Genomic DNA, 19,866 nt, shown 5'->3' with positions numbered 1-19,866 from the left:
TACTTTTTACAAATTTCCAACTTATTTGATGATATCTCCAAAAATATTTTTACTAAAAAAAGGAGGGACTTTTATATCTTTTCATATTGTCACGTGCTAATTTGTATCAGAAACACTATTCTAATCTGCATATTGACTGAGATATTTGTTTGCCTAAAGAAAAGTTTAAAGCAATACAAAGTTTCAAAAGATTTTGTGCTTCTCTTTAGGAGCAGTTGCAAATTACAACTGTAGCACTAAACAGAAGGATCCCCTAAAATAACCAGTCTCTGATCTTTTTATGACATACTTGTGATAAGTTCTCAGATAACTCCAATGACATAATTATCAATGAGAATCTGTGAGCAAAAAGCAGTGTCTGTGAAGCTGACTTTCTTAGAGCAAAAGACTCCACATGGCCTGGGAACTGTCAATAATTAGACCTTACTAATACTAGGAGATAGCTTAACTGATTTGATTTTAGTAAAATTAGTTAGTTTTACGCAGCATAGATGTGAAACACGCTGTGTTAAAAGTGATAAAATCACACTGACATATGGAGGGATTTCAATCTCTTTGGTCCAACCCATATTTTGATGTATGGGACTTTAGCCAAATATAATTTTGTGACAGCTGCCAACTCAGTGGGAAAATATCACAATCAAACCTAGATAATTAATAGTCCCCATCTTTGATCAAGTCAAGATTATCCATCCCATTCTTGGAACTGTTCACCCAGTTTGGATGCAGCTTTGCGCAACCTAATCCAGTGGGTGGCATCCATGCCTAGGTCAAGGGTGGGCTGGAACTAGATGATTTTTAAGGTCCCTTCCAATGCATTCAATGATTTGGTGATGTACTGCAATCAATTGAAGGGCCAAGAGCTTCTCGTCCTGGAGCAGAAACTGTTAATAGGATTGATAACAGAAGCTGTTCTAGATAATTTTAATTTGATTCTGATCTTCTAATACAGTATGTTGCACTGTGCTTAGTTCTTTTTTGTCTGTGCCTGTCTGTGACCTATCTAATTGATATATGTGGATGTTTATAGAAGTGTTCTGTAAATCACATTTCTCATTTAGGTATTTCTATTCCTCTGTAAGTCTGTATTATACTTTGTTTTGTTTCTCCCAATAAGTAGCAAAAGACAAAAGGATACTAGGAAGGTCAGTGGCACTTTACGCATACAAAAAGCTCAACAAATATAATTCCACTTTACTTTAGCACTAATAATTATCATGCTGTCTGTCTTTGTCTTCTACTTCTCCTATACCTTGGTATCTCTTCTTCATGACATTTTAACATTTAAGATCTTCATTTTAAAGAGATTTTCTCCCTCTTGACTTAAAAGTTGTCTCAGTCTCTTTTCCTAAACTCCTAATGCATTCTGATCTTGATTCACCTTTCAACAGGTGATCTGATCACTAGTATGAAAGACATAAAAATCTTCTCATGATACTTCACATGGTAACTTTTTTATGTATTTCTCACTATTTCCCATCTCAGATCTACCCAGTAAAACAATATAACCTTAATTTTTCACTCGAATTTTCAGGAGATGTGTTCTAGCACTAGGATGGAAATAGATTAGTAACTTCCATAAACAGAATGACTGTCTTTTATGTTGTGCACTTACAAAGCAAAGAACCATCTAGGCTTAACTTAGCTTAATTTACTGCATCTTTTTTAACTTGCTGTTTTTAATATGATTGCATATAATATTTTTAATAGAATACGAAAAAAGGCAAACCTCTCAAATATTTACAAATTTCTTTTTGATTATTTTTGACTCTTAAAACAGATCAATTTTTATACATCTATAAAATTTTACTTTCAAACAAATAATCCAGGACATGTGACCATGATCCATGAAGGATCATTAAAAGGAAAAGCAAATGATACCAGCAGGTCACTTGTTGCTGTGGGGGATGATAACCAGCACTCAAGAGCTGACTTGGTTTTTTGTCTAGGGAAGTTAGTTACCTCATGTAGATTCACATACAGGATGCAGCGGGGAGATAGTCAAAACTTGCCTGTCTCCCTGACTGTTAACCCTTGCTGTTCTTCCTTGTTTGAACCAGTTATACCAAACGAGGCAACCTGGAGCATAACAGTTGTGACTACAGAGATCTGGAAGAAATAACAGGACACTGGGACCCAGGGGGTATTATCCTGAATCCTGCAAGTAACAGAAGACCATGAAAAAAGGAAGGTAAATAGCAAGAAATATGACAAACAAATTCCCAGCTTAAAAATTCGTAGTTCAAAATTATATATGACATTTAATTTTTTATGTAATACTGATAGGTTGCCACAAATAAATTACAGAAGAAGACTCTCTGGTGAAGAAATTATGTTTTCTATAGTTAATGTGAATTCTCATGAAAAAAGTAGTAAATAAATTGAAGGATGCAATCCTTGAAAAACAGTCTATTAAAAACATTAGAGAGAACCACCATCAGAAATCTAAATAATACTACACAGGAAAAAGAATATACATTAGGTTTTATTTTATATGGGTTTTTTTTTGAAAAAAGACAAACTGGTCAATATCGTCATTTCAAGCTGTTAGCTTTGGTTTTGGATCCTGTAGGCAAGAAGCTAACTTCACGAAGAAGCTAATAATCGCAAAAAAATTTGTATTTGAGTGGATTAATTTGAACTTGTTTCCAATTTTCTTGTCAATTGGAGTAAGAGAAATATTATTTGTCACCTATTTTAATTTGTTAAATTGCTTTGAATTTAGCTTTTGTCAGTTTGCCAATCTAGAACTACTTTACAGGAGATAGGAGGTTTATCTTGTAACATCACAAAGATGCCTATGATAACATATAGTTTGCATTAAGTAGAAAATTGAAGTATGAACACCTAAAAGTGTTTATGCTTCAAAGCCAAAATGGGCTAAAGGTAGTTTTCTTTACAGTATTTTCCCAGAATTCCCATGCTTTTATGAAAATTGAGTAATTAGTATGATTTTTTTTTTCTCTTCCTAGGAACAATCATATTAAATCTGGTAAAAAGGCTGAATGTAAAGCAGCTGGTTTTCTCCCCATAGATCCTTTACTTCCCTTATAAGTGGTCTAGAGCTACAGAATGAGACAGGGATTTGTGTTGAGTCATGGTGGGATTATCTGTGCAAAATAAGTGGCATATAATCTTGTATTTTTTTTCCACAGAGACTGCTGAGAGGACTGGGGCATGAACCTGGTAGTGGTAGAGGCTGACAGATCTATATCACCATACTTGAGCTGGTAAAGCATGCCTCAAGGAGCAACAGAAATGAGATAGTGAGACATTGCAACATTGTAAAAATATCTATGAAAATTAGTTTAAAAAGATTTAAAGAGCATACTATTTTGTACTTGCAAAGTGGCGTCAAGGGATAGCCATTTAGCAGGGTTTTTTTCTGATATTTTATGTTATTTTAACAGTATTCAATTCAGCAGGAAAGTTAGACATACCAATAACCTGCTGCAGGAGCTTGATGATTATTGAGGAAGTCACTCAAAGATTGAAAAGGATTGAGAAGATGAGGATGTTCTGACACTGCAGATAGTAGAGAAGTAAAGGACAAAAAGCCCACTAAGTGGAGAGGCTGTGTTGAACATTCCATTCCTTCACAAACAACAAACTATGATGGGGAATGAGGACGACAAGGGCAGTAATAGCCTTCAGTTGTTCCCTATTGAAGAAGTATTATACTACCAGTAAAAATGTGCCATCTCCAAGTAGTGAAGACAAACAATTCCCCTATCTTATGCATGAAACTCTTCAACAGAACTAAGAACTTTCAAGGGAGTATCAAGGTGTTTTCCCAGTAGGTAGAAAATATATCTAGATATACCCATAAAAATCTCCACAATGATGAAGTCAAGCAAAATGGATGACAACCCTTACTGCACCAATTGGATAGATACTTAAAAAGAAGGTATATAATTAATGAATTTGTTTTAAGCTTTCAGTGTGATTTGGGCCAGAAAAATAAATCACTGGTTTTGAAACACTCAATTCATTCCTATCCTGACCGTCTTGGTTCAGCTGGATTTGTCCCAATTGTATCTATGAATTCTCTCATAGGAATATAATTAATATCTTTATGGCTGCTATAGCATTATTCCTGTTTGAACTGGTGCTAAGACATCACAATTTACCTGAGACTTTTTTTAGTTTCCAAAGCATAGGAAGGATGCTTCACTTCATGAACATGATTATTAGCAAAAATTATCTGAAAGATATCCTAAGAAGTATTTCTGTTCTCTTTACAAGTCTATGGTTTGTAATAGAAAAACTTCAATAGAAATCCCTTTTGCAATGAGTATTTGGGGCTCAGATAATCCTATCAATGAAGTCTCTAGGCTATTTTAGAATTTTAAAAATAATTTTAGAATTTTAAAAAACATTAGGGTCCATTTATCAGGTACAGCATCTGCTTGAACTTATCATATGCAACAATTAAACTAGTTGGTATATCATCTGCTTGAATTTATCACATACAACAATTAAACTAGTTGTTTCAATTTTACACAACTGAAGGCACTGTTTTGAACGCATTTTCATTTCCCAGCTAGCTATATTTCCTTTGAACTACAAATACACAGCTGGTCTTTGTTCTCTATTTCCCATATATGCAGATTAGCTGGAACTAATAGCTATAGTTTTTGCTAGGCTTCTGGTCTCACTGCTAACTGGAAGTTAGGAGATCATGTACAAATTGGCCAAATGCTCAAATCTCACACCAGAAAATCTTTCAGTCCAAGGAATCCAGCAGAGCAATAACTGTAATCACTACTACTCTATTTTTCTGTCTTCTGTAACTGTAAACCTAAAGTAAATGGAACGTTCAATTATGCTGGTCAGTATAAGGATGTGAAGTATAAAGATTGGTAACTGGGCATTTGTTTTCTTGCTTTCAAGTTATTTATGCTTTTTTTAAAACTGATGAATATCAACGCATGAAAGAATGATACATCATGTATGCATGCGTAATGTATGATGTAACTTCAGTTAATTTCATTTGCAAATTAATGTTTTTAAACTTCTTATACTGAGAAAAGTCAAAATATATAATGAAAATTATATTTCTTATACCCTTTGTAGTAAACCATACAGTCAAATATTTTTCACATTGAAAATTGGATGAAGTAACTTCTTAAAACACTCTTGGCTGGTGTCACCATCCACTCCCATTGAAATTCAAAGGTTTCCTATCAGTTTGTACGGCATCAGTTAGAGAAAATAAGTTTCTTATCTATTTTATACAGCTTTCACTGGTCTAACTAGAAGCACTCTTCAAAAAGATATATTTCTATTGACTAGTTTGTATATATCAAAAAAGTAACATTTTATCCCTTTCCACAGTTTACTTAAACTTTGCATATTGAATTTTATTCAAAACACCTTATTTTAGCTTGTATAATAACAGATAAAAATGATATGTATGTCTGAGGCAGTGATATATTTTAAATATAAGCATGTAGGTTCTCAACTTTATATGTTAAAACTTATATGTGAATTGTGTTCTCTTGCCACAATTAATTCATGTTAGAAACTGACAGCTGAGCACTTATATTTTCATGTGAAGCCTTCAATATCTATCCACTAATAAAGACTGACAGAAAGGAAACAAAATTCCTCTTTTTTCATCCCAAATCAAGTTGCACCTAACATCTTATAACAAAAACGCTTGCAAACAATCACTTCTCTAAGTAAACCCAATCTGCCACTACAGTTTGGGAAAAAAATAATACCTACAGAACAGAAAATAAAAAAAACCTGAACTTTTGCACTTAAGAATATGACATGGTTGCAATTTGTCAAAGACATAATTTCTGTCTTAAAAGGAAATAAATCACAACTACCAAGGATAAAAATTTAAAATTCATTAAATTTTAAAATTTAAAATCTATTTATAGACTAGAATGAAATATATATTGAAATTCAAGTCCCATAGTCTCTCAGAGTGGTACTGTTTAACTAGGTGGTGGCTTTAATGTGCCAGAAACTTTTATTGTCTTTGAGATAGCAATTAATCAAAAAAATGCTTTCATATATAAAAAAAAACCTGAATAACAATTTTCTACTAGTAAATCAAAGCTTTTATAAAGGACACACCAGACAAGGGTAAGAAGAATAGTCAGCATCACCTAAGTCTATTAAAACAATGTGAATGCCTGCATTTGAAGAAGGCTATAGATTCACACTTCTTCATGTCAATAAGCACCTACAGTGACCAGAAAACTGTGAAGCTCTTTTGGCTAGCATAAGCCAAACTACAGTTCTGGAGTACTTATAAATCAGCTGCTTTCACATTTTTGTAGAAGCGGGGCATGTGTTGTGGCAGCACCTGTTGATTCCCCAAAACTCTTTCTAAGAGATATTCATGGGCAGATTAGTCCTGATGATTTTGGGGGTTTTGTGGTTGGGTTTTTTGTTTGGTTTTTGTTTGTTTTGGGTTTTAGCTCTAGTGCACATAAATTATCCATGAGATAATTCAGCAGGCATATATTTAATTTCACCATAAACAATAGTGTAAAATAAAGAAAGAAGGATAGACATTTAAATTCCAGATGAGTGATCACTGAAACCATTATGGTGCCCACCAGACTAACCTCAGGTGCTTAATAGTCATTTTCTTTATAAACCCTATATGTGTATTGGTTTTATCCCTCTTTTGGAATAGTTTTTACTGACTTTTATTGTTTTGTTAGTTGATATTCTCAGGAAAAGCTGTTTTAACCAGCATTCACTGTTAAAATACTATTTAAAAACAACTGTGATCACGTTCAATTCCCTACCTCTGTAGCTTTTCAAGCTCTTTTTAACTTCCACAAGCTGTTGCAATTTTTAGAAGAAACAAATCAGGGAACATGAAACCTCAATTGTGTAGAATTATTGGTAAATATTACTTTTAATTTGGCTTGGTTTACAGTAACTAAAAGCTTAATGTAGCTGTGTAAATAGGTGATTCATCCTATTTTAGTCGTAAGTTCTTTTGGGGTTAGGTGTTTTAATTCTCATTTGCATTTTAATTCATGGTGAAGTTCAAACTCACATTAGAATTTTGGAAATTTAATTCCTTGTTGAATTATTCAACTTCTAAAGATACTATGATTATTTTAGTAGCTTTGTTTGTTACTGTGAACCCAACCTTCTTTCTTGTCTTTTTTAAATGTCCCAAAACATAGTTCAAAACAAAATAAAATAAGAATATTTGATATGTTATTATAGGAGAGTAGAAAAAAATCTTCCTGACTAGAATTAGCATTCCTGTAAATAGGTTTTTTTAATGCAAATACTGCTGGAACCTTATGTACTTGTGCTGCAACCCGGACAATACTAGGAGAAGCATTTTGCATGGAAGACATACAGTTTTATGCTTTAGAATACCCACAAACTAGCAAGGCATTCTCCATAATTTACTTTTATGAGATTCAATTTCAAATTAATTTTACAAACTTAATGGTTTGGGAAATTATTATGGGGAAACAATAATTTAGTGTTGACCTTTTTTGAGCTACCTGTAACTTGATTGGTTTAGCTAGCAATGTCTTTAATTGAATTTGTCAGCAACAAAAATATGTGCGCTAACAGCTGCTGACTTAAATTTTATAATTATTGTTATTACCTTAGATAAAATTTAAGCAGGCAACAAAAAAAAAAGAAGGGGAGTAGAACAAAGTCACCTACACTAGTCATCTAGTGTAGTATCTACAGAGTGTATGTCTTAATGAAAAGGATTTAATACTTATTGCTTCTTTGGAAATACACTTCTGCATTAGAACAAACTGTGACAAATATTTTTCATGCAGTGAAAAAAATCACAAGCTGTGTATGAGATGATATGGTAAAAAATTATTATATGTATGTTGTTTCCTTAGCCAAATCTTCATAATATCATCAGAAAAAAGCACTTAGAGTTCAGTCTTGAATTCTACAAATCTTAGCTCTTGCTTGCTGTTTCAGAAATGCACATGGGTTTGGGCAATCCCTAGTACCGACACAGGCTGGGGGAGTGAACAGATTGAGAGCAGCCCTGCTGAGGAGGACTTAGAGGTTCTGTTGGATGAGAAATGAACTTGCAGCCTATTTCTGGTCTGTATCAAAAGTTGCATGGCTAGAGGGTTAAGGGAGGTTATTTGATTCTGTCCCTGTACTCTGCATTGTGAGACCACACCTAGAGTGATGCACTGAGCTCTGGGGTCCCCGGCACAGGAAGGACATGGACTTGAACTGAGTCCAGAAGGGGCCACCAAGATGATCAGAGAAATGGAGCACTTCCACAAGGAAAGAAATTTTTCAGCCTGGAAAAGGGAAGGCTTTGCAGTGACCTAACAGAAGCCTTCCAGTACCTGAAGGGAACCTACAAGGAAGAGGAAGATAATTTACTTACTGTACAGAGGAAGATACTTTACTTACACTGTAGTCACAGGGCAAGCGGGAATGGCTTCAGAGAGAGTAGGTATACATTAGATATTAGGGAAAAATTCTTTTCTGTGGGGCTGGTTAGGCTCTGGACCCAGACCCCAGAGAAGCTGTGGATGCCCATTTCTGGAGGCGTTCACAGCCAGGTTGGAACCCTGAGAAAGTTGGTCTAGTGAAATGCATCTCTGTCCATGGCAGGGAGTTGGAACTAGATCACATTTAAGGTCCCTTCCAACTCAAACCATTCTATGATTCTATGAAATACAGACTTCTTCTTTGTACAATGAGTTATAGGAGTAACATCAATACATGTTTGTTTTCTGTTTTTTTAAGAGATATTGTAAAAATGTCTAATTAAAATAGAACAAAACAACCAGACAGCTGAATTTGTATACACAGTATATAAAAAAATTAAACTCATTATCAGATAACTAAGTTCTCACATCTAAATATTCAAAAAATAATTTGGCTTTGATTTTTGAGGAGGAAGTTCTGGGTGTTGGTTTGCTTTTTTTTAAAGTATCTGTCATTAAGTCATGTTGCAAAGAGAGGAATCATGAAATGTATCACTGTCTTCTAGTCTGAAACAATTTTTGGAGAATAAAACAGCAGTTTCCTTCAAATGCACTATTTTTCTCATCCCATCTGACAAACTTCTTCATAGTTTCTTTTTAATGGTGTTTTGCCTAATTTCTTGCCATAGAAGTAAAGGAAATTTTATATGTTATTTCTAAAGAAAATATATTTGAGGAAACACGACATTCACCAAGGGAATGGAATAAATTTGAAAATCTCTCTAACTCCAACTCATATACCAAAATGAATTCAGGATCAGGCCATTTGATTTTCCTAGGTATGATTCTTTTTCCTATTGCTCTTACAGCAACTCTTCCCTTTGTAATCTAATACATAGTTTAAATCTGGTTATTAAGACATAAAAGCACTGTATACTATTGGGAAAAATCTATGTTTACTGTATTTGAATAATATGGGACTTATCAGAAGCATTACAATAGAGTAAGTGTCAGTCAGCCTACTTTCAACAAATCTGTTTCATGGCTCCACTAGTCCATATGAATGAATTATATGAAGTGGCTATTTAATGACAAAAATTTTTAGAGCAGAACTCTCTATCCAAAGTCATTCTTCTTCTCTCAGGTTTCTGGAGTTATAAATCTTGTATTTTGTTTAATATATTGCAACAAATTAAGTAAACACATTTCAAACTCTGGGGCTGAAAAAAAAGTTCTCTTGTATTCCAGTTTTAGAACTGTCACCATAATTGCTAACCTATACTATAAGCAATTTCTCCTAATTTGAGAATATCTTATTTCAGGGACATAGAGTTACGTGCTATTGCCTATAAAATAAAAGTTTATGTATAAAAGGCATTTTGCTATAAGTATACAAAACTTCTGGATTTGGGTGGGCTATTTTTTTGGTTGGGTTTTTAGGGTCTTTTTTATTTGTTTTTTTGGTTGGTTTGGTTTTACTTTTGATTTTGCTTTTTGCTTTCTTTTTGTTTTACATTTTGAGAGAGCACCATATCTGACAAGATGCTGTGCTTCTCATAGACAAAAGAAGTTTATGAAAGACTTTAAGGCATGAATAATCACAAAAGAACAAATATAGAAAAAGAGTAGAAATCTGATCCTGTAAATAGAAAATGCAAATAATAATAATCCAAGTAAAAAGTTGATGTCAGTATATTCTTTGCAGCCGTTCAGCAATTTTAAAGGGTTTTTAGAAAATTTAAAAGTTGTGTTTTTCTGATATATTTGAATAATGCATCTTATATTGTGACTATAATAAAATATTTTCTGTTCTGCAGGCATTTTCAAAACCCAATTTCTACCAGTAATAGTTGTACAATGAAAGTGTGGAAACTATAGATTTTAAAAACCTATGCAGGAAGCCAGGTGTTGTGACGGCATAACACCAAACTGTTAGGAGCTTGCTTTGTACTATGGCTGTGAATTTCTTGATACTGGTCATGTAGTACATCATAGTGACTTAATTAATTTAAATCCCTTCTATATAATAGCATGTTCCTTATCAGAAACATATTTCCATTCACCTGCAAAGGTGAAGACAAACACTTTGAACAAATTACTTTTGCCAAGTACTGATACTATTCTTCCCCAAAAATAAGTAAAAACCGAAAAATCCAATGTTCATGATTTCTAGTACAATATCAGTATGGTATTGTCAGAGGGTTCAGATGTAACACCAACCTGCTCATTTTTAAGCAGTAAAAAGGTATTTTTATTCTTACAAGATGTCATCCATATTACTATAGGAAATCAGAACAACAATCATGAATTCAACAAAAGAAACTAACTATAGTTGTTTATAGCATCAAAGCATGCTGAAAGCACAGAGCAAACAGACAAAGAAAAGTAAAGGATTTTTGCCTTTTTGGAATCTTAATATCAAGTCAATTGTAAAGATATGATGTACAGATTTTTTATACAAGACTTCAGAAAAATGTCAGACCTGTCCTATATTTTTAACATATATTGTCAACTATTGGGTCACTCAAAATTGCTATTCATGTTTACCAAAAGACTTGTGAAAATATGCAGTCATTTAGATTTGTTTTGATTTATAAAACAGAAAAGTTGATTAAATTTATTATATATTTTCTAATGTAAAGAGCGAAGAATACACAATATTCTGCATTATAATGTTTCATAATGGCATATGTTACTTAGAATTGTATTATAATACTTAAAAATCTAAAACAAAGTTTAACATCTTCAATACAATGTGAGTAGTTTTCCTGCTTTTCTATTTTTAAATGCCTGCCTTTACTAAAGTGCTGCCTCAAGCAGCTACTTCAAATGACCATGAGTCTAAATGATAAATCCTCCAAAGAAAGTCAATTTTCTCTCAGGATTTGACCAGGAAAGAACAAGAAACTACTTGTGGGAAAGTAACTGTACAATCTTGTTTACTAATTCTCAACAGATGCAATGCTTTGAAGAATCAAAATAACAACACTGAGCATTACATACATAGTGAAAGTGCATTTGAATTCAAAATTGGAAAGATAAATGAAAAAAAATTACTCTGGATGCCTTGTCTTGAAAAGCTTCATATTGTATTTCATACCTTGCATAAGGTACAACAGAATATCTGCCTCTGGAAAGTTTATTACTGTCCTAGATCACATGGTAATTAGTTTTACAGATAAAGCCTACTTTCACAAACATCAACTTTACTAATCTATAAAAATAAATGCTTTATAAAATACACCTCCAGCAGGTTCCTGGAAAACATTGATGGTAACTTCCTGTACAAGGTAGTGAATGATCCCAAAAGCAGTTGATTGCTGCTCAACCTCATACTAAGAAATACAAAGGCCTTGTTGATGATGTGAGGGTTGGCTGCAGTCTTGGCTGTAGCAACCATCATATTGTGCAGTTCACTACTGAATGAAGAGGTATCAGGACAGTGAGTAAGATTACAGCCATTGATTTCAGCAGAGCTAGCTTTAGCTTCTTTGGGGATCTTCTTGGAACAGTCCCAGAGGAACAGGCCCTGCAGGGAAGAGGGCTCCAAGGGAGTTGGTAGATTTTCAAGGATCAGTTCCTCCAGGCACAAGAGTGATGCATACCAATGAGAAAGAAATCAAGTGAAAAGGGCAAGAGACCTCCTTGAATGAATAAAAAACTCCTGTCATTTTTCAAGAGTAAACAGGAAATACACAGGAGATGGAAGTGAGGTTAGGTCACTTGGAGTGAATATAGAGAGGTGATCAAAGTAGAAATGAGACTAGAAAGGCCAAGGCACATCTTAAATTAAATGTGGCCAAGGATGTAAAGGATAACAAAACAGGCTTTTCAAATATATCAATTACAAAAGAAAAGTAAAACAGAATATAGGCCCATTGGTAAATGGAGAGGAGACCCTGGTAACAGGATGTAAAGAAGGCAGAGTTATGGAATGCCTTCTTTGCATCAATCTACACTGATGAGACCAGCCTCCAGGAATATCTGACCCAGGAGACCAGGGTAAATGAATGTTGGATGGAAAACTTCCTCTTGGTCATAGAGGATTGGGTTAGAGTCAGGAAAATATGATATCCACAATTCCAAGGGCTTGGGATGAATCCACAAGTGCCGAGAGAGCTGTTCCTAGACAGGATGCTCATGACCATCTTTAAAAGGTCATGAAGATCAGGAGAGGTACCTGAGGAATGGAATACAGCAAATATCAACTTGGTCTTCCAAAAGGCCATGAAGGAGGAGCCAAGGAACTACTGCATCACCTCAATCCCTGGAAAGGTGTTGGAGTGAGTGCCTCATTCTAGAGTCCATGACTACCGCATGGAAGGCAAGAAGCGGATCAGGGGTTAGCATGGGTTCAGTAAAGACAGGTAATGTTTGAACAACCTCATTGCCTTTCATAATGAAACAAGTAATCAGATGAATCAGGAGACAGCACTGGATAATGTCTATCTCAACTTCAGCAAAGCTTTCAACATTGTCTCTCACAACATCCTCACAAGCAAACTCAGGAAGTGTGAATTAGGTGAGTGGACAGGGAGGTGGATTAAGAACTAACTGAATGGCAGATCCCAGGGGGTGTAACCAGTAGTGTAGGGTCTGGCTGGAGGCCTGCCACTAGTGGTGCCTTGAAGGGTGGAGAGGTCACTAGAAGGGCCTGTCCCTAGAAGGGCCTTGAGAGGGTGGAGAGGTGGGCAGAGAAGAGCTCTGAAATTCAGCAAAGGCAAATGCAGGGTTCTGCACCTGGGGAAGAATAACCTGGGCACCACAACAGGCTGGGAGCTAATCTGCTGAGAAGGAGCTTTGCAGACAAGGACTGGGATGTCCTGGCAGACAAAAAGCTGTCCATGAGCCATCTCTGTGTCCTGATGGCCAAGAAGGCCAGTGGTGTCTTGGGGTGCATTAGGACAAGCATTGCCAGCTGGTCGAGGAAGGTGATCCTGACCCTCTACTCAGGCCTGGTGAGGCACATCTGGAGCGCTGTGTCCAATCCTGGACCCCTCAGTGCAGGGTAGACATGAGAGATCCTGGAGAGGATCCAGTGGATGATTAAGGGACTGGAGCATCTCTATTACAAGGAAAGGCTGAGAGAGTTGGGCCTGCTCAGTCTCAAAGAGACAACTGAGAGGGGACCTTATTGATGTCTGTAAGTATCTGAAGGGAGGGTGATAAGAGGCTCCAGACTCTGCCAAGCAATAGGACAAGAGGCAACAGGCAGAAAATCATGCACAGGAAATTCTGCCAGAATATGAGGAAGAACTGCTTCACTTTGTGGGTGACCATGCATTGAAAGAGATTGCCCAGAGGCTGTGGAGATTCCCTCACTGGGAATACTGAAGAGCCGTCTGTATACAATCCTGTGCAAGGTACTGTAGAATGTCACTGCTTGAGCAGGGAGTTTGGATCAAATGCCAAACTGTGGTCCTTTCCACTCTGACCCACTCTGTGATTCTGTGATAATCAAACACATGAAAATTGATTAAAATCAACTTTATTTAGTAAGATGCTAATTTTAGACATAGTTGCATGTAATCACTGCTACTTTCAGACAACAAAAACTTTTTTTTTATATAAGAATTCTAATGTTAAGTAAATTTGAAAATTAAAACCAGAACAATAACAACAAAAAACATTCCAATTTGCTAAGCAAAAAGATTTTAACAAGGTTTTTGGAGTTTTTGTGGGTGGGTTTTATTTATTTTTTTTTTTTTCCTAAACTATATTGTTCTTTGCCAAGAACACATGGTGGGAAAATAGGGTCTTTTGCCATGAAGTTTTGGCCAACTCTACAAAAAAAAATTAGAGAAAAATGTGTTCTCTATGAATTATTATTTAATCTTTAGGTATGCAGAATCCTAACCAGGCAATAAAATCTCTCAAAACTGTACAAGAACTTAAAATGCCTTTTGTGAAAAAATCAATACTTTTTCTTTAAATAATCCTAACATATAGGAAAATTGGTGCATATATTAACTAATTTTTAAACTCATGATTATACAATATACATATGATATTTATAATGGAAGATTGATATATTTGTATATCAAAAGGTTGCACTAAAAATGTTCTTTAAAAAGCTCTGTTCTCTCAATAAACTGACTTATGATAAAAGTGCTACCACTATGCTAACATTAGACCACAGATCTTGTGCTGCAAAATCCTGTACTACCTGGTTGTGAAAAGTAAAATTATAGTTGCAAAGAAGCAACATTTTATTTTTTATTCACATTATATTATTACAAGCTCTGTTTTCTAACTCTATATTGCCTTTTGTGACTCATCTACTATGGTTAACACTCAGATACTGAGAAATACTGAACTGTATTATACATTTCTTTGCACTACTATTTGCTGTATGTTGCATATTTGGGAATACCAAAATACCAATATTTTCTTGGAAAGAAAAATACAGATTAAATTTTTTTTCCTTTCATTTTACTGAAAATCATCAGTAATAGAATAGTATGAAGAAAAGAATACAGTACTTTCAATAGATGCCTGACTAGTTCATGAAGATTCTTTTTATTCCAGTTTTCTACCTATACACAATGAAAGAACTCCAGAAGAATGAAATTACTTGAAGTACCTATAATTTTGTGGACAAAAATATTTTCATTGGTAATGTATCTGTTCTGTATTGATTTCTTTTTGCAATTCTATTAGGTTGCTTTCTTAATCACAATTCCTTCATTAGAAATGACACCTAGCCTTATGTTATTATCAGTTTTAGTAAAAATATATTTATGAATAATATAGATTTTTATCAAAAAAAGGAGGTTCTTTTTTGTTCTAATTTTAAGTTTGATTATGTGGTTAAGTGAATTTTGTGCTGATGGTAAGTAGCTAAATGAACCAAAATTTTTTAGCCATAGCTACAGTGTTGCCTGAGTGTGGGAGTCTTCACTTTTTTCCAGGACTCCTCATCCATCTTTAGCCACAGGACTCAAAACTGCTTATTGCCTTAGGGAGCAGATGACTCTGCAAAAATGTCTCATCTTTGACCTTTGTGTTGTGATTGTGAGATGTGAAATATTTTCAAAACACACCATTTTTTTGTAATGTAATTCTTTATCCTCAGCATTTGAACCCATTCCATCATCATATTTCAGCTAGCCAAATAACTATCAAACTAAAAGAATATATGTTCAAACTGAATAAATTTAAATTGGCTTCAATAATATGGCCTAGAGGTTAAAGCTTGAATATACATATTCTAGCTTGCCAAGCTATTGAAATGATAGTCAGTGTTAAGAATTTTATACTCATATATTATTATTAATAATGTGAATTCCATCATAAAAGACTTAAAAAATTATTGCCTCCTTTAAGTCTATGATCAAAAAAAAGTAATAGACTGCATCTTCTATGCTTGTACCTAGAGTTTTCATCTTTTTCATCAATCACAACCAATTTGTTCTAAATAATGAAGACGTATTGTCTCCTCTTGCCTGTATTTTAATTATATAAAAGTGCTGCAAATGTATCTCTGTTCATTCAAGTTTATATGGAATCTGAGACACAATGAAGTCTTAGGGACATGCTTTGTATTTCTGCATTATCAAAATTTTACCCCTAAGGGGAATATTATGTTGACATTTTCAGGGCTGAAACTGTGCTCACCAACCAGAGGAAAACACATCACTGAATTTCAGTTTAAGAGAAATCAATACATAAAAGTAGCAACTTCTATTCAATTTTCAGCAGGCATTTCTATGCTTATGAAGTTTTGCTAAAGTACTTCCTATAAGAGATAATTTGCACAATTTGGATTTTTTTCTTTCCATAACAATTGAAATGAAATGAATGGAAGTTTAAAAAATTGTATATTATTGTATACCTATGCCACAAATACAGAATTCTTAAACTAACACAAATATTAAACCACTGAGAGTATGTTGTAAATTTGGCAGAGATTTTTTTTTTCCATTTTTAATTTCGCATTGTTTTTCCATTGCTATTAATTCCTTCAAGGAAATGTCTTAAATTTGATGAAGTTACATAATATTGGGGAAATTTTATTAATTACAGATTTACAGTCTTGAAGAAGTGGGAATCCAGCCACAGAAAATCAAGAATTCTTTAACTGTGAAATATAAATGTTAATAAATAGTTCACATTTATTTAAAAAAAACCCTCAATATGGTGCGAGAGACTGCAGAAATAAATTAGATTTGTATTTATTAGATTTTACTTTAAGAATGTGAATTTGTTTGAAGAATGTGTTTATTAGTTTGGGTAAAATAATTATTGCATCTGAACTACTTGTATTTTTACAGTAGGAACAGCAACACAAGGGGATAATTTTAATACTTCAAAAAAGTAATTTATATTGTAGCTAATAAAATGAGACAAGAGGATGACCAAATGGCATGATTTTAGATCACAGTGTAATCTGTACCACATTTTCAAAGGCAAGGAAAAAAATCCTTGAAAAGGAAACTTAGTATTAAAATGGAATTTCATTGTTGGTGTTCATTCCACTGCTGGTATGACATCACTTCTTTTAGATAACAGTGTAGTCAGTGATACTATACTTCAATGATATGACAAAGGAAAAGTCACTCAAAGGACTGATAAGAGCAAATAACTGCCTGGTTTAAAAGTAACAGACTATGGGTGAACTTCATAAATTAAAATCAGAAATATTTTTTCTTGTTTACTTTGTAAATTGTCCATATATCAACAGCAAGAGAGCAGAGAATTAGAATCTATGCTGCATCAGTGGTCCTACCTCTGCAATTGATGTACAAAATGTAATGACCATTTCTATGTCTCTAGCATATGAAATAACATACAGCTTCATTCTTCTTAGGATCTAGAGTTTCAAAAGGTTTTCTTGCACTCATTAAATTCTGGAACATGAATGATTTTCATATAACAATTATATATAACTGAAGTTATAAAATGGTTCTTCTACATGGTATCTAGCTTAGCAAAACCCACATGGTGTTCCAATGAAAAATGAAGATTTTTTTTCCAGCACTTGAGCTCCAACAGTAGCACAAACTTTGACTGAAAGAAAAAGAATGAGCGTGGCATATTAAGGCTGAGAGACATGGGACACAATTGTCTAAAACATGCCTCACAATCATTGGGCCTTTCATTATTCAGAACTTTTTAACACCTAGAAATAAGTAACAATAGTGTCTGTTTTCTCTACGCAGTATTTAAATTTAAAAATTTAAAATAATCCTATTTCAAATGAAAATTCCCAGTTAGAGAGTGTTATATAAGCGTTAATGGAGTGTTGCTAATATCAACAGAAGCTGTGATGTAACCTATTAGAGTTTTGTAAAAATTTCTCATTCAGGAACTTTGACAGGTTGCAGTGACCTCTTAAATCTACAAGCCTTCTTTGCAGTCAGAAAAATAAAAGCCTTTAGAGTTTCGTAATACTCATATTGGTGTGGATATGGAATATTCTGGAAAGAGTCTGACAAGTAGTTGATAAATAGATTGCTGAAATTTGGAAACCTGACAATATCTAGCATTCGTGAGTGACTTGTGCTCTACTGAATTAATTACAATAATCACCCGGATTTCCACATGTGTGGGAACCTAGGATTTCTGGCAAAAAGAAACTGAGCATGTAGGAATCAACTGCTCTGTTTATATGATAAACAGTTGATCTGTAAATACAGAAATAATCTGACACCTCTGTTATTCAGACTTCCTATATATGAAGAAATTCACAGATTTACAGTTTTAGAAATTTTCCAAGAGAGCCTGGAAGAAAAGTCTGTCAGATAGACATTGAAGGACATTGTTATAGAAGTTAAATCTGAAATGACAATTCATCTGATCAAAGTAATAGATCTACACCAACTTACCCCCTCACCAGAATGTCCTCATAGCACAGTTAAGGACTGGAGGATTAAAAGTGTAAGACTCTTCAAGATTTCCCTGAAATAGAAAATCAAACATGTTTTATTTGCTTTTCTACAGCAGCACCAATAATTTCTGAAGTGTTCAAGAAAGACAAAAATTAAATACACTGATAATAATAATACACTTCTGCCAACAGTAATCATTGAAAAGCAGCAAAACAAAGTGGAACTTCTAGAGTAACTTTGATGTGAAAGAATATAAATCATATTCATACACAATTATTTATATTGTAACTATCTGTACGTGATTGAAATTGTTATGAAACAATTGTGTTCCAAACACATTGTCTTAGTCATAAACACTTTCTTTCTTTATCCCTCTACTAGACCAGCCCTTTCTCAATGTACTGTTTTGTGCAAAAATGCACTTTCATGACTGAGCTTACGCTCTTAGCTCTTCAACTACACCAAACATATCACCAAAACCTTGCACCAACTTGATAAATTACCTTAGGTATATGAAAACAGAACTGTAGCCTTTTGAATAGTAAAGTTATCTTTTCACATATCACAAACCTGTGACAACCTCTACCATGTGGAAATCCATTCAAAGCACTCATTTAGCTTTTTCTCACTCCCAGTCAAGCTTAAGAGGTGAGCCTGTGAAAACCCCATGATGTTCAACAAGGCCAAATGCAAGGTTCTGCATCCTGACTGGGGAAACCCAAACATAAGTATAGGCTGGGTGGAGAATGGATTGTGAGGAGAAAGATTTAGGGGTATTGGTTGATGAGAAGCTAAAAGCAATCCAGTAGTGTGCACTTGCAGCTCAGAAAGCCGACTTCAGCCTGGGTGACATCAGAAGTGGTGCTCCCAGAAGGTCAGGGGAGTTGATTGTCTCCCTCTACTCTGCTCTTATGAGACCTCACCTGGAGTGCTGTACCCAGCAAAAGAAAGATATGGACCTGTTGGAACAAGTCCTGAAGAAAGACACTAAGTTAACCACAGGACTGGACAATCTCTTCTATGAAGATGGGCTAGGAGAATTGGGGTTGCTCAGTCCAGAGAAAAAAAGGCTTTGGGGAGAATTTGTAGCACTTTCTACTATCTGAAGAAGTCTTTCAAGAGGCCTGGAAATGGACTTTCGACAATGGCTTGTAGTAATAGGCCAAGCGGTAATGGCCTTAAGTTTAAGGAGTGTATGTTTAGGTTAGATGTTAGGAAGGAATTTGTTGTCCAAAGAGGTTGAGGACTCCCCATCTATGAAAGGTACAAGGCCAGGCTGGATAGGGCTGTGTACAACTGGTCTAGTGGAAGGAGACCCAGGTAGGGGATCTGAATCTAGAAGATCTTTAAGGTGCCTTCCTATCATAACCATTCAATGAGTCTATGATTCTGTTATCTTTCCTTTGGGGTAAGGCTGGGAGAGGTAGAACTGTTCAGTCTGGAGAGAAGAAGGCTCAAGGGAAAACTCATCAACACATATAAACAACTGAAGAGAAGATGCAAAGATGGAGTCAGGCTGTTTTCTTTGGTGTCCAACGAGAGGACAAAAAGCAATGAGAAAAAGGAAACACAGAAAGAGCTGTATGACTATCAGAGAACAGCTTTTTTTACTGTAGCTAAGT

General features: G+C 34.6%; 1 protein-coding gene across 22 annotated transcripts in view; it reads right to left on the bottom strand.

Moving 5' to 3' along the window:
- Positions 1–19,866, bottom strand: part of PTPRD (protein tyrosine phosphatase receptor type D) — a 1,150,230-nt gene that overhangs the window by 891,636 nt on the left and 238,728 nt on the right. For all 22 annotated transcript variants that reach the window (XM_054282388.1, XM_054282398.1, XM_054282418.1 and 19 more), the window contains exon 3: positions 18,242–18,314. The gene's annotated coding sequence lies outside the window, so the exon portion shown is untranslated. The remainder of the gene's footprint in view (positions 1–18,241; positions 18,315–19,866) is intronic.

This window comes from Melozone crissalis, unplaced genomic scaffold (genome assembly GCF_028551555.1).
Source record: "Melozone crissalis strain CALT ecotype California unplaced genomic scaffold, PUWL_Pcris_2 ptg000005l_1, whole genome shotgun sequence".
NCBI classification, from domain to species: Eukaryota; Metazoa; Chordata; class Aves; order Passeriformes; family Passerellidae; genus Melozone; species Melozone crissalis.
Note: the sequence above shows the minus strand (reverse complement) of the source record. Positions and strands in the feature narration are given on the sequence as shown.